At 36.3% G+C, this 14,444-nt stretch overlaps 1 pseudogene; it reads right to left on the bottom strand.

Annotated features, from left to right (window-relative positions):
* Positions 1–6,478: 6,478 nt before the first annotated feature.
* Positions 6,479–11,822, bottom strand: LOC150008904 (ER lumen protein-retaining receptor 3 pseudogene; annotated as a pseudogene).
* Between the last annotated feature and the right edge of the window lie 2,622 nt (positions 11,823–14,444).

Below are 14,444 nucleotides of genomic sequence, written 5' to 3'. Positions count from 1 at the left end.
CTTATTTCCTATGACTGTATTATTTTCCTATGGCTGCTATAACTCATTGCCACAACTTAGTGGCTTACAACAATACAAATTTTGTCTTACAGTTCTGGAAGTCAGAGGTGTGAAATGAGTTCTATGGGACTAAAATCAAAGTGTCTCCTTCTGGAGACTCAAAGGGAGAATCTATCCCTTATCTTTTCCTGCTTCTGAAGGCCGCTCACCTTCCTTGGCTTGTGGCTGCCACACTTTGACCCCTGCTTCCATTGTCACATTTCTTTCTCTGACTGATCCTCCTTAAAAGCCTCCTACTTAGTTGGACCCTTGTAATGACATTTCACCCACTCAGATAATCCAAGGTAATTTCCCCACTTTAAGGTCCTTAATTTAATCATATCTGCAAAATCCCTTTTACTATATAAAGTAACATAAAAACAGATTCCAAGGATTAGGATATGAACATTTTCTGGGCTTGGGGAGAATTATCCTGTCTATGACAGTGGCCAAATACCATGGTTTCTTCTTTTAATATTCAACCTCATTCATCCATCTCTTGCTTTTGGCACACTTCAAAACAACTCTACTCTCCTAACCAGAATTATTTCTTCACAGATCTTAGCAAGGCTATCTAGATTCACCCCACTGCAATTTTACCCCCATGCACTTTAGGGCCTATCTGCCTCAATGTCTCTTAAGTATAATTTACTGATGACCAGTCTAGTCTTCCTCCTTTTTAAATTATTTTTCAATTACAGTTTACATTCAATATTATTTTGTATTAGTTTCGGGTATATAGCATAATAGTTAGACAACCATATACCTAACAAAGTGGTCCCCTTGATATTTCAGGTACCCACCTATCACCATATATACTTATTACAATATTATTGACTATGTTCCCTATGCTATACTTTACATTCCCATGACTATCTGTGACTGCCAATATGGACTCCTTAATCCCTTTACTGTTTTCACCCAGCCCCCTACACTCCTCCCCTCTCATCAAACAGAAACCATCAGTCTTATCTCTGTTTCTATTTCATTTGATCATTTATTTTGCTCTTTAAATTCCATCTACAGAATGTTGCAAAAAATGTATCCACAATTTAATAGCTAGTGACTTGCTGTTTTGTTTTTGTTGTTGGTTTTTTTTTAGATTTAACCATTGAGAAATAATGGCTGAAACCAGATTAAGTTTTGAACAAAGAAAGTTTATTCTGAAGTGCCACTGGAAGTACAAAAATGTGATAAAAGTGCGGAGACAGGACTGATGGTGTGGTGTGGCTTCTCCACGTGTGGATTGATTGGCCCTCTCTTTGTTGCAGGTCCTGTAACTGGTGCCACTTGAATTTACTGCAGGAATCAGCCCTGCCACATGTTCACAAAGATTTTCATGATGAGGACTTTTATTTCCAACAAGATGGAGCACCTCCACATTACCATCATGATGTAAGGGCCACTCTTAATGAGAGCCTGCCAAACAGATGGATCGGGCAAAGAGGTCCTGTAGATTACCCTATGTGTTCAACAGACCTCACACCACTAGACTTTTTCCTTTGGGGATTTCTCAAGAATAACGTTTATGCTAAAAAAGCTGAAACCATTGATGAATTACAAGTAGCCATTGAAAGAGCATGTGCCCAAATACCAAATGAAATGATTCTTGATGTTTGTGATTCCGTTGCTTTGCATTGCCAGCAATGTCTAGATCAGAATGGTATCTGTTTGAAAACAGGTGCAAGTATAAAAAAGTACACTTATGTAGTTTATTGTGATTGTTGAAAGGGAACGGTATGCTAATAAATACAGACTTTATAATCATTAAAATTGTGAATACATTTTTTGCAACACCCTATATAAATGAAATCATATGGCATTTTTCTTTGTCTGACTGACTTCACTTAGCATAATACCCTCTAGGTTTATCAATGCTATCGCAAATGGTAAGATTGCATTCTTTTTTATGTCCAAGTAAATTTTCATTGTATATATGTACCATATCTTCTTTATCCACTTATCTATTAATGGGCACTTGGGTTGCTGTCACACCTTGGCTATTGCAAACAACACTGCAGTGAACATATTCTTTCAAATAAGTGTTTTGGGTTTCTTCAGATATAAATCCCGAAGTGGAAATGTTGGGTCTTAAGGTAAGTCTATTTTTAATTTTTTGAGGAACATCTATACTGTTTTCCATAATTGTTGCACTAAACTGCATTCCCATCAACAGTGTATAAGGGTTTTCTTAAATCCAGAACTTAATCAGCACTTGTTGTTTGTTGATTTATTAATAATAGCCATTCTGACAGGTGTGTGTTAATATATTATTATGGTTTTAATTTGCATTTTTCTGATGAATAGTGAAGTTGAGCCTCTTTTCATATGTCAGTTGGCCATCTGCATGTCCTCTTTGGAGAAGAGTCTATTCAGAACCTCTGTTCATTTTTTAATTGGATTTTTTTGGTGTTTGGTTATATGAATTTATAAATTTTGGATATAAACCCTATAATAGATGTATAATTGACATATATCTTCCCCAATTCAGTAGGTTTTCTTTTGTTGCTGGTTTACTTTGCTCTGCAAAAACTTTTTAGTTTGATGTAGTCCTATTTGTTTATGTTTTCTTTTGTGTCCCTTGCCCAAGGAGCTATGTCAGATAAAACTACTGCTAAAAGAATGTCAGAGAGTTTAATACCCATGTCTTCTTCTAGGACATGTTGTTTCAAGTCTCACCTTTAAGTCTTTAATTCATTTTGAGTTTATTCTTTAATATGGTATAAGAAGGTGATTAAGTTTTATTTTTTTACATGTATCTGTCTAATTTTCTCAGTGCCATTTATTGAATTAAGAACATACCCCATTATGTGTTCTTGCTTCATTTGCCATATATTAATTGACCATATAGGTGTGAGTTTATTTCTGGGCTCTCTATCCTATTCCATTGATTTGTTGTGTCTGTTTTTATGCCAGTACCATGCTATTTTGATTACTATAGAGTTGTAGTATAGTTTGATATCAGGTAGCATAAATGCCTCTAACTTTGTTCTTTCTCAAGATTGCTGGGGTATTTTGTGTTTCCATATAAATTTTTAACTCATTTTCTTTTGATAGGAATTATATTGAATCTATAGCTTGCTTTGGGTAGTATTAAAATTCTAATGATGTTAATTTTTTCTATCCTGAGCATGGTGTATGCCTCTATTTATTCATATTTTCTTCAGTGTCTTATAATTTTCCAAATGCAGAAATTTTACCTTCTTGTTAAATTTATTTTTAGGTACTTTTTTTAGATGCAGTTGTAAGAGATTGTTTTCTTAGTTTCTCTTTCTGATAGTTCATTATTGGTATATAAAAAATTCAACCAATTTCTGAATATTTTTGTATCCTGCTACTTTACTGAGTTTATTGAGCAGTTCTAGTAGTTTTTCTTTGTGTGTGTGTGTGTGTGTGTGTGTGTGTGTGTGTGTGTAAAATTAGGGTTCTCTATATATAGTATCATGTCATCTGCAAATAATGACAGCTTTACTTCTTTCTTTCTAACTTTCATGCTTTTTATTCTTTCTTCTTGTGTGATTGCTGTGACTAGAACTTCCAGTACTATGTTTAATGAGAGTGGTAAAAGTGGATATCACTGTCTTGTTTCTGACCTTAAGGGAAACTCTTTTACTTTTTCCCCATTGAGTATGATTTTGTCTGTGGGTTTGTCATATATGGGCTTTATTATGTTGAGGTATATTCTCTCTGTTTCCACTTTGTTGAGAGTTTTTATCATAAGTGGGTGCTGGTTTTGTCAAATGCTTTCTTCTGCTTTTGTTGATATGATCATATGAGTTTAATCCTTCATTTGTTTATGTGATATACCACATTAATCATTTGCAATATTATACCAACCTTGCATCCCAGGAATAACTTCCACTTCAACATGGTATATAATACTTTTAATGTTTTGCTGAAATCAGTTTGCTAATATTTTGTTGAGGATTTTCAATATGTTCATTAGGCATATTGGACTATAATTTGCTTTATTTGTAACTTTTTAATCTTGTTTAGGAATTAGGTTAATGCTCACAAAATGAGCTTGGGTATCTTTCTTCCTCTTAAATTTTAGCCTTCTTCTGGATAACAGTAAATTAGCTCTAATTATTTGGTGTTTACTATGCTGTAGGTGCTAAGCTAAAACATAAACATTATTTCATTTGTTCTTTTTTGACAATTCCATAAATTAAGCATTAATTTTCACATTATAATTGCTAAAACAGAGACTTAGAGAAGTAACCTCAAGTACTACCTAGCATTCTCTAAGCTTTGTCTTCAGTCCATACTTTTCTTCCAAGTGACAGATCTAGACAACTGACTTGCCTCTGGATGTAGTCCTGTGGTTGTCCCGATGTTCCTCTAATTCTTAACCCAGTCAGGTCCTAAAACACAAGATTTACCAACCAGAATTCTGGCTGTCATCCTAGATTTCTCCTTGTTTTACCTATATCCGAGAAGCCTTCAAGCTCTGTTGATCCTATTTAAATGCACCTTAATTTTTTTGACTTGTCTTGACTCCTATTTTCTCTGTCAATTACTATGCTCCCTGTAACTGACTTTTCTGATATTACACATTCACTTTATTTCCTACATGGGAATTTATTCTATATTTTGTCTCCACAATAATATTATTAAATATAATTTTTGTCCTGTCAATTCCATACTTAAAGTTCTATAATGATTTCCATTTGCTTCAAGCCTTGTCTCCTTATACTCTGTACTTCTGTTCAGCCTATTCCCTCTGCTCCACATGCCATCCACACTTTTCCCTCTTCTTCTCCCTCTCTCAATAAATATAAGGCCAAATTAATATATTTAGATATAAATGAATGAACAGTTTGATAGTTTTCCCATACTCAGTAAAAAATGAAAACTAAAATTATTTGAGATGAATTTTGTAATTATTGAAAATTTTGAAATAATGAAAATACTGGAATCGTTTTGGCAAGCATGCAAGTACTTAAATTGTTTAATGGAGTGTGACTTGGTTTTCCCTTTCTAAAAATAACTTTTTTACTGTATAACAAGAGTTTTATAAATCTACATTTGACCTAGTATTTCCACTTCCAAGAATTTATGCTAAGAAAATAATTAAGCATTAAATATGTAGGTAAAGATTATATCCTTGAATATAAATCTTCATTTTTAAGAATATTGCAGAATTTTTCATTAAGAAAAATTTAGAAACATGTTTAAGAATACATTAATTACTTAAAACTTAAATTATATAATACACTCATATATTTTATACCAGAAAACATATCTTCTTAAACATATCAAAAATATTCATAATATAATTTTTAAAGCATGTTTTCTTTTGCGCCATAAAATATGTATCTATGTACAGACAGAAAAGAAACAGTAAAGAATAAAATAAGCCAAATTAAAAGAGAAAAGAAGAAAACTAGGAAATAAACCAAATAAATAGGTCAATGTATTAACAAAAATTATTTCTGATAGTAGAATTTGTGATGACTTAAATTGTTTTTATGCTTCTTTACAGGGACTAGAGAGGAAGGGTAGATGAACTGACAGAGCACAGAAGGTTTTTTATAGCAGAAAATATATTCTTTAGGATACTATAATGGTGGTTACATTTCATTATACATTATCCAAACCTATGGAATGTAGGACACCAAAAGTGAATTTTAATGTAAACTACAGACCTTGAGGTGATTATGTTGTGTCTACATAGGTTCATTAATTCTAACAAATGTGAAATGTGGTGGGGGATGTTGATAATGTGAAAGCTGTGAATGTGTTGGGGAATGAAGTATATGGGAAATCTCTATACCTTACCCTCAATTGTGCTATGAAACTAAAGTTACTCTAAAAAAATTAAGTCTTTAAAATTTTTATTTTCTATATTATTTTCAGCATGTGGCCTATGGAGACAGATTGCCTGGATTCAGGTTCATATCCCAGTCCCATTTCTTTCTGTGTGACAATGATCAAGTTATATAATGTCCATAAAACCCTTTTTTCTCCTTAAATTAAAAAAACAGAATAGTGGGTAAACTGATTTTTTAAAATTTAATATCTATGTAATATAATTCATATAAAGATCTTAGCATAGTGTTTGACACAGCATAAGCACTTAAAGAAAACTATTGTTGAAATAATTATTACATATATAGCTATTATTATCAATTTATAAATATTTTGCCCAACCCCTCTTTTTTTGACCCTTTGTGAGTTAGATATCTAAGGTTTCTTGATGCTCCTGTTAACACTGTATGGCACTATGATTGTGTAACTGGCCCAGGTTTTTCATTACCTAAGTAAGGGAGGTATTATTGATGAGGTCTTCTAGATAGAATGATCAGTGCTTTGCTAAAATCCATCTACACTAAGCATTTTTATGGCTTTAATTTTAACATTTGGTCTGAGTCATGTATAAGTCACACAGTAGAACATCTCAAATAGTTGGCTTCATGTCCTTGTTCTCTGAAGGCCCTCAAACTGATATTGGAAGACTTAGTTTCTTTCGTTTAAAGACTTTAGTTATATATAAGTAGAAGTCACAGTAGGACATGGTTTGTACCACTCTAGACACCACTGCAATTTGGTCATAGAAGTTCTTAGTCTGGTACCACCTGATCCAGTTAGGTAGGTAGAGTGCTCCATGCAGCCCAAGAAATAACAGGTAGTGAGTAGTAATGGCCTCAGCCTCTCCAGTCTTGCTGATCATAAAGAAGTGGGGCAGGATGGCCACAGATTCCAGGTAGATAGAAAAAGTCCAGAGGACCTCCAGGTGAGTGAAACCATAATTATCAAGGAAGGAGAAGCCAATGAATGGGAGCAGAAGAAATTCTAGGCAGAAAATATCATTCTCACTGTTAAATGTTTTCCAAAGTTCCCCATAGATCATGTACACTGTGACATAGGCACAGAGCAGAAAAATCACCTTCCTGACTGTGTGGTAGATGGAGATGAAGTTGACTAACAGGTTCAGGTACTTGGTGGTGAAGAAGACTGAGAAAAGCTCTGGATTTTCCCAGTGATGCCTGTGTAGCACTTGGTCTCCAGATCTTCCCCAGGAGCAAGGTCATGGCCAGGAAGTGGCTCAGCTTGTCAAGGATACAGAACACAGTCTTGGTCCAGCTCACTGGCCCTGTGCCTGTGCACAGCCAACTCTTGGGAAACTTTCTGACGGGCCAGGAAGCTGCCACATGCTGGCATGGCCCGTGGGTTCCATGCAACCCTGTCCATATCTCCAAGCTCTGCCTGCCACACTCTCGGCTGGTACAAATATTTCTTATTTGTTTTAATTATAAAAATAAAATAAGGTAATTAAACGTGGAGGCTGAAAGTCAGGGAAGAGAGCCCATTTGTCAATCCTTACGTAGGGCCCAAATTAAGCCCTGTGAGGGCAAGACAGGTAGACAACCACATAGTGGCAACCCAGTAACAGGGAGAATATCGTCGTCGTTGGCAGCCGTCCATCTCGAGAGACGATGGTGTAGCTTCTTAAGAGTCTATCTGCACCGCCGAGAATGGCTGTGCAGTCCGACTCGGGAGTGACATGGGAACAGGGAGAATATATTTCTGAAGAAAATGGAGTTTTGCCTTCTAAGAAGCAAACAATGAAAGCAAATGAGCACTAAGTTCAGAAATATGAACTTCAAAATAGAGAGGAAATGGTGTCTATTGAGGATGCAAATTTCGGTGTCCCTAGGGTAGCCCAACTTGACCATAGCAGGTCTCAGCATAACTCTTGAGGCAGGCTGGGAGTAATGAGTTGTATTTGTTATCTATTTCTAAGTAACAAATTGCCCCAAGACTTAGCAGACTAAAACAATACACATTTATTGTCTCAGTGTCTCTGGGTCAGGAATTTGGTTATGCTTAGCTGGGTTCTCTAACAAGGCTCTCTAGTCATTTCATGGCTTGATTCAAAAGGATATGCTCCTAGTTCATTCTCATGGTTATTGGCAAGATTCATTTCATTGTGAGTTATTGGACTAAAACATAGTCCCTTGCAAGCTGTTAGCCAGAGAGTTCCCTTGGTTCCTTGCCATATGAACATCTTCATTATTCATCTCACAACATGGCAGCTTGTGTCATCAAAGTGAGAAAGTGAGAGGGCAAGAGAATAGCAGCAAGAAAGAGAGTTTTAGCAAGATGAAAGTCAACATTGACTTGTAATGTGATCATGGAAATGGTACCCATCACTTAAGCTATATTTTATTCATCAAAGGCAAGTCACTAGATCTAGACTATACTCAAGGAGAGGATACTAAACTAGGGCATGAATACCAAGAGGTGTGTGTGTGTGTGGTGGGACTGGGTGCCATGTCTTATGCAACCCATCCCAAGAAACCCCATTAGTGGGCAACCACAGCAACTACCTAAACTGATATGACAAAGGAACTGTTTGTTAAATACTGCAGTGTGAACAAGCTAAGTATTTTTATCTCGCTTCTTTTGCCAAAATAAAATGAAAAATGACTTAGGATAAGTGTTTGCAGACTGTTCACTTACCTAATAAAGAGACTATTATGGATAGAAGTGTAGAGGTCAGTTCTAGCCCTTATTAAAGCCTCAGAGAAGTAATAGATAAAGGTAATTTTTATATGTGAGAAATTTGGACCATACGGCATTCAGAAGTTCCTGGACAAAAGTAAGGGTATATAGTAACCAAGATATTGACAAGGCTTCTCACAGCTACACATAAAGCAGTAGCTCCCAAAGACTGAAAGTTCAGTAGTGTTGAAAGCCTTTATTTATGCAGAATCAGTGGGGCTGCTGGGCACTGAGGGAGCTGTCAGTCTTTCATTCATTCCAAACAAACCCCTGACATTCTTCCTAAAGCTAGAGACATAGTGTGGTTGTTGTACACCTGGAGAGAACAGGTCTGAATGTGACCTTTAGCTTTGCCACTCACAGGCTATGAGAACACTTAGAAAGTTATTTAACCTCTATGAATTTTGGTGAACTCCTCTGGAATGAATGCCAAGTGCACAGTGCCAGGCATGGTACATCGGATTTAATAAATGGTAGATAATAATGATAATTAGTGCAGGGTTTTAGAGCATAGGTTTTGGTGTCAGGTAAGTTGACATACCCAGGAGTCAAATTCTAGTTTTGCTATTTACTCTCTGTGGAACAGGCAAAAAAAAAAAAAAAAAAAAAAAAAAAAAAAAAAAAAAGTGCTTTAGCTTTAGTTTTCTTTTATTGAATGACTATAGTATCTATTTTAGAAGATTATTTTGAAGATAAAATAAATATATAGCTGTTAGCCCAGCGCCTGACACATGTCAACTCTTTTTAAAATTATGGTTAGTCTTCAAAGACTGAATAAAACCAAATTAATTTGATGTGGAATTTTCATGATGTTTCTTAATGAATTATAAAGAACATAGAATTCATAATTAATGATGAATTGGAGATTAGCCAAACAACAAAAAAATGTTCTTGAGTATAAGTGAGGAAATGATTCCGTAAGCTTAGAGAAGTTAATAATGAAGAAATGGGGGGGGGGGGGCAGTCAAAAGCATGGTTCACTAAAGTTAAGGAGTTGATTGTTTACCAACAAGATAGCTGTTAAATGAGCCTTTGAAGGTCAACACTACTTCTCAATACCTTCCACTTATGGATTTCCTCCCACAACAAAGATGCTGAAAAGCTGATTAAATGTATCTTGTGTCATTTCAGGTTGACTAGAGCCATGCAGTTGCTCTGGGAGGACTATTAGATTGGCACCCCTTATACCAGATTTTTTTTTAATATGTGTACATCTTCTTTTAATGGAAGCTTAGAAGAAACTGATTTTTTTTAATTAACACAAACTATATATAAAAAGTCACTAATTTTACTAGCTACGGGGGGGGGGGCACTTAAAATATCCAAAATATTTATCATGTGTTCTGTAGTTTTCTGAATTTTCTTTTTGCAATTTTCTCAATGAAGAATTATCTAGGGAGACAAATTAAAGGGTATAACATTTAGATAATTAAACTAAGCCACTCATTTCTGGTAAGCAAAACAACATGCATTATTGATTTTGAACTCATCTGACAGCAAGCTCATGTGTGATTCACAAAAGTACTCAACACAGACAAGTTGATACCAGTGAGGAGTGAAACCAATTTAAATTTTGCCAATTTATTCCAGTGATGTTTTAGTTCCCCTTTTAGATTTGCATCCTAGGTGGATACTCAGCTTGTCTTCCCATTAATTTGGCTCTGAATTCTACTCCAAAATCTGTGGGTTGTTGAAACAGAATGAAAAAAATATTCCAGGGCTGTGAATCTTCTAGGGAGAGCAGTTCTGAAGACAATGCTTCATAGGAAATTCCTGCCATTGGATTATCAAAAAGTGCTGCAGGGTAATTGGCAGGAAGGCATCGGAGTGGCAGTCACTTTGACGGTAACCACCCTAATTAGGCTTGATCGGCTGCCCTTCCATTGAGCACTGAGACTGAGCCTGCTGCCTTTGTGCTGTTCTCTTTCTTCTCCTTAAAGCATTCCCCTAGCTGAGTAGGATGGGCTTCCCAAGTAGAGGAAAAACATTGTTCATTCCTCAGACCATGTGCATGTCGCTTGACAGTGTTTCTTCAGAACACTTTGAACTACGGAGGTGGTGAGGGGCTGAGAGTGAGAGGTGTGACATGACTATCTGTGATGAAAGATTGTTGAGACAAAATATGCTAAGCTGGGAAGGAAATACATCAGTAGCTACATTTTCCTCTTATGTTTTTCCGAATATTTATTAAAAATTTGAATTTATTCCTTCAAGGCTTAAGTCTCTATAGTCTATTCCTCTGAATTAATTTGGCCCCCAGTTTCAGTTACTAGTGTATGCTTGGGGGAAATTCAAGTTCAAAGATTTTACACTAATTTGCTGCCAAGAGTAGAATGTCTTCCTGAAATTGGGAAGGAGCATGGAGATGAAATGACACTAGAAATGTAGTCCATGCTTCTCTGAACTGTATTATATCAGTCTCCTCTGAGCTGAGGTTGCTACTGAACAGTATATTGCTATTCAGAGAAATTACCTTTTAAAAAATGAAAAAGAGAGGAAAGGGACACTGGAAAGTCAACTTAATTATCCCATTTTATTATACTGGGTCATAATAGTGTTTATTTCCCACAGTCCCTTCAAACTAAGTTTTAAAAAATTCATATATTAAAGAACCTCCCTGCCTTATAAAATTATATGAATTAATATCACCTTGCTCCACCTTGAATCATTAGCTAGTTCTGGAACTCTCCCCCGTGACCTGATTGTGGAAACAATTGATAGAGGGAGCACCAAGAACTCTGTAAGCATTTGGGGTTCTTTATTCACATGGTTATGAGCAGCCTCAGCAATATTTGCTCTTTCTTTGTGAAATAAGTTCAGGTCTATTGAGAGTGATTTTTTTATTCTTTTCCCTTTTTGATATTATCAAGGTATTGTGAATACAAAACATACAAGATCTGTCTGTTTTTAGCAAGCCTCTTACAAGGATAAGAGAAGTTACATACCCAGAAACTCCATTCTGAGACAATCTCCTATCAGACAATGGTTTTGTGATTTCTCTTCTATTGTGGGCAACTAAGGTTCTTTTGCAAATAGGCAAAATTCTCTACTTGTTGCCTTTCTGGGTGGTACTGCTGGAGGATTTGGTTTCTCATTATCTCCACAGAACACTTCCATTCAGCTATTCCCATCTAGCACACTGCTGCCAAGTCCATGGACTTCCTGCCACTCACCACCCTCTCACAGCACTATCACTCCTTCATCTCCTCTTACTCCCCACTACTCGTCCTGCTTCTGCTCTGGGAGGGAATCTGAGGTCGACCAAAGTTGCTCATTTATCGTTCCCCTGTGAGATCCCCTAATTCTAGTGTCCAAGCTCAGGACTCTTTAGTTCTCTGGCTTTATGAGATGAGTCATCCTTTCACCTGACCACATAGACCCAAAACCCTCTCCAGAGGACATAGCTAAGATAGTTAGTTTAAAGCCATCTGTTTGGAGATGCCTTCTGTGATGCTAGGTCTCTTGACCAAGTGGAGTAGGGAACTGCTCAGCTCATCTTAAATAATTCATAATGACTCATTTCTTTTTCCTAAACTCCGCATTTAAATCCCTCAATGAGGGGAAGGGTTTCTGTTTTAACATCACAAAATTGTTATGGGAAAATCATCTTCCTGGACCAAATAAATTTGTGGCAGATTATACTTTCAAAAGGTGGCTGCAAAAAGAGACCCCACCCCACATTCTCTTTTAAAATACTACCACTTCCTATAAAGAAGTCAATTCTAGCTATACTTTCTCTCTCCAGTTCATCAGGCTGTGACTTGTTCATAGCCAATAAAATGGAAGGAAGTGACAATGAATGATTCCTTAAGGTTAGGTCATAAAAGACAATAATGCTGCCTTATTTGCTGGAATGCTAATTCTTTACACCTTCATGCACCACATAAGCTATCTGACAACCCTGAGGTTTTCATGCTGTTAGAAAGTCCAATAGCCTGTGCAGAAAGACCCCATGCAGAGGCCACAAGAGTACATGAGGAGAGGGAGGTGCCCAGCCAGCCTGTAGCTCTTTCAGTTCCAGGCAAAGTTTGTCTGCAACCACAAGAACACCAACCATGCCAGAACTGCCCATCTGAACACTTTCTGAGTTTCTTATTCATAGAGACTGTGATGAATAAGAAATGATTATTGTCATTTTAAGACACTAAGTTACGGGCTGGTTTGTTATATGGCAATAGCTAACTGGAACAATGCCTATATTAGTCAGCTCCTGCTGCCATAATAAAATAGCGCAAATTGGATAACTTAAACAACAGAAATTTATTTTCTCAGTTTTAGAGTCTAAAATTCTAAGATTATGTTTCTGGCCAATTTTGTTCCAGGTGAGGGCTTTATGTCTAGCTTGCAAATGGCTACTCTCTTGCTATTTCCTCACATGGGCTTTCCTTAGTGTGTATATATGTGTGGAGAAGGGGGGGGTGGAGAGAAAGAGAGAGAGGGAGATAGAGAGAGAGAGAGAGAGAGAGAGAGAGAGAAAACCCCCTCTAGCTCCTGGCATCTCTTATAAGAATAAAAATCAATATGTGATCAGAGCCTCATCCTTATAACCTCACTTAACCTTAGTTATTTCTTTAGAGATCTCATCTCTAAATATAGCCACATTGGAGGTTTAGGCTTCCCCATATGAATTTTGAGAGGACACAAACATTCCATCCATAACAATGTCTGAGTTCAAGTTACAATTCTACTGCTGTAAAATTTACTCAATCTGAGCTTTTCATTTTTCTGTGTCTCAAATTTCTTTTGTGTAAACATAGAAATAATAATCCTATCTCATCATGTTTTTTTGAGGGCTAAATGAGAACAACTATGTGGCTATTTTATTTATCCTTAGTGAGGGACGATGACAGACCCTAGGCCTTTTCAGTCAGCCAGGTCCTCTGCCTCCTTATGTCTGACCACAGAGGGCCCTGGGACATCCAACAATGACCAAGCTAAGCTTGTACTTTTCTTGAACTAGCCAATCATCAAAGTATTTTTGAAAACAATCATCAATTTCTTCAAAAGCATACAATATCATAATAACTGCTAAAAACTCAGTGCTGAAAGGAAAAATGAATAACCCATGATTCTGCCCTCAAGAAACTTACCTTCTGATGGGGAAGAGAGCCTCATTAGCAAATCAGGGTGAGGCAAAAGTAGCTTTACAGTTGTAAGTATGCAAAAGAGTTTATTCTCATATTATTTATTAATTATTGTATTATTTTAATAAAACTGCAAACCTACTCTTGCCTTACCCTGTATTTATGTTTCAATTTACAAGTGCTTAATGAAAAACGATTATCTATAAAAGAACTCAGTGACTTCTGTCATTATCTTATTTAATCTTCACCAGAGTCAAGAAAACTAAAACTCAGAGATATTGTGATCTCCTTGCCCCAAATTACACAGCCTACAAGTGGCCAAAACAGAACCTGATTCCGTGTGGTTTTATCATAATCTCAGTGTTTTTATGTTACATACTGAAAAGAAAAACTGCTAACCAAGAATACTTTACCCAGCAAAGCCATCGTTCAGAAATGAAGGAGGGATAAAGATTTTCCCAAATAAACGAAAGCTGAGGGAGTTCATCACAGCTAGACCTGTCTTAGAAGAAATTCCAAAAGGAGTAATTTAAGCTAAAATAAAAGTACACTAACTAGTAGCATGAAAACATATTGAAATATAAAATACACTGGTAGGTAAGTATATAGTCACATTCAGAATACTTGATTAAAGTTTTGCTTTAAGCTTGAGCATTCCTCTGTGGAAACTATTCATATGATTCAGAAGTCTGCAGCTATGGGAAACTGGTGTCTGGCAGCTTCATCATGACAATGTGCCAGTTCATATCTTACATGTTCTTCAGAGTTTTTTTTGCCAAACATCAAATCACCCAGGTGACTCAGCCCCTCTGC

This window comes from Furipterus horrens, unplaced genomic scaffold, assembly GCF_987537825.1.
Source record: "Furipterus horrens unplaced genomic scaffold, mFurHor1.1.pri manual_scaffold_5, whole genome shotgun sequence".
Taxonomy (NCBI): domain Eukaryota; kingdom Metazoa; phylum Chordata; class Mammalia; order Chiroptera; family Furipteridae; genus Furipterus; species Furipterus horrens.
Note: the sequence above shows the minus strand (reverse complement) of the source record. Positions and strands in the feature narration are given on the sequence as shown.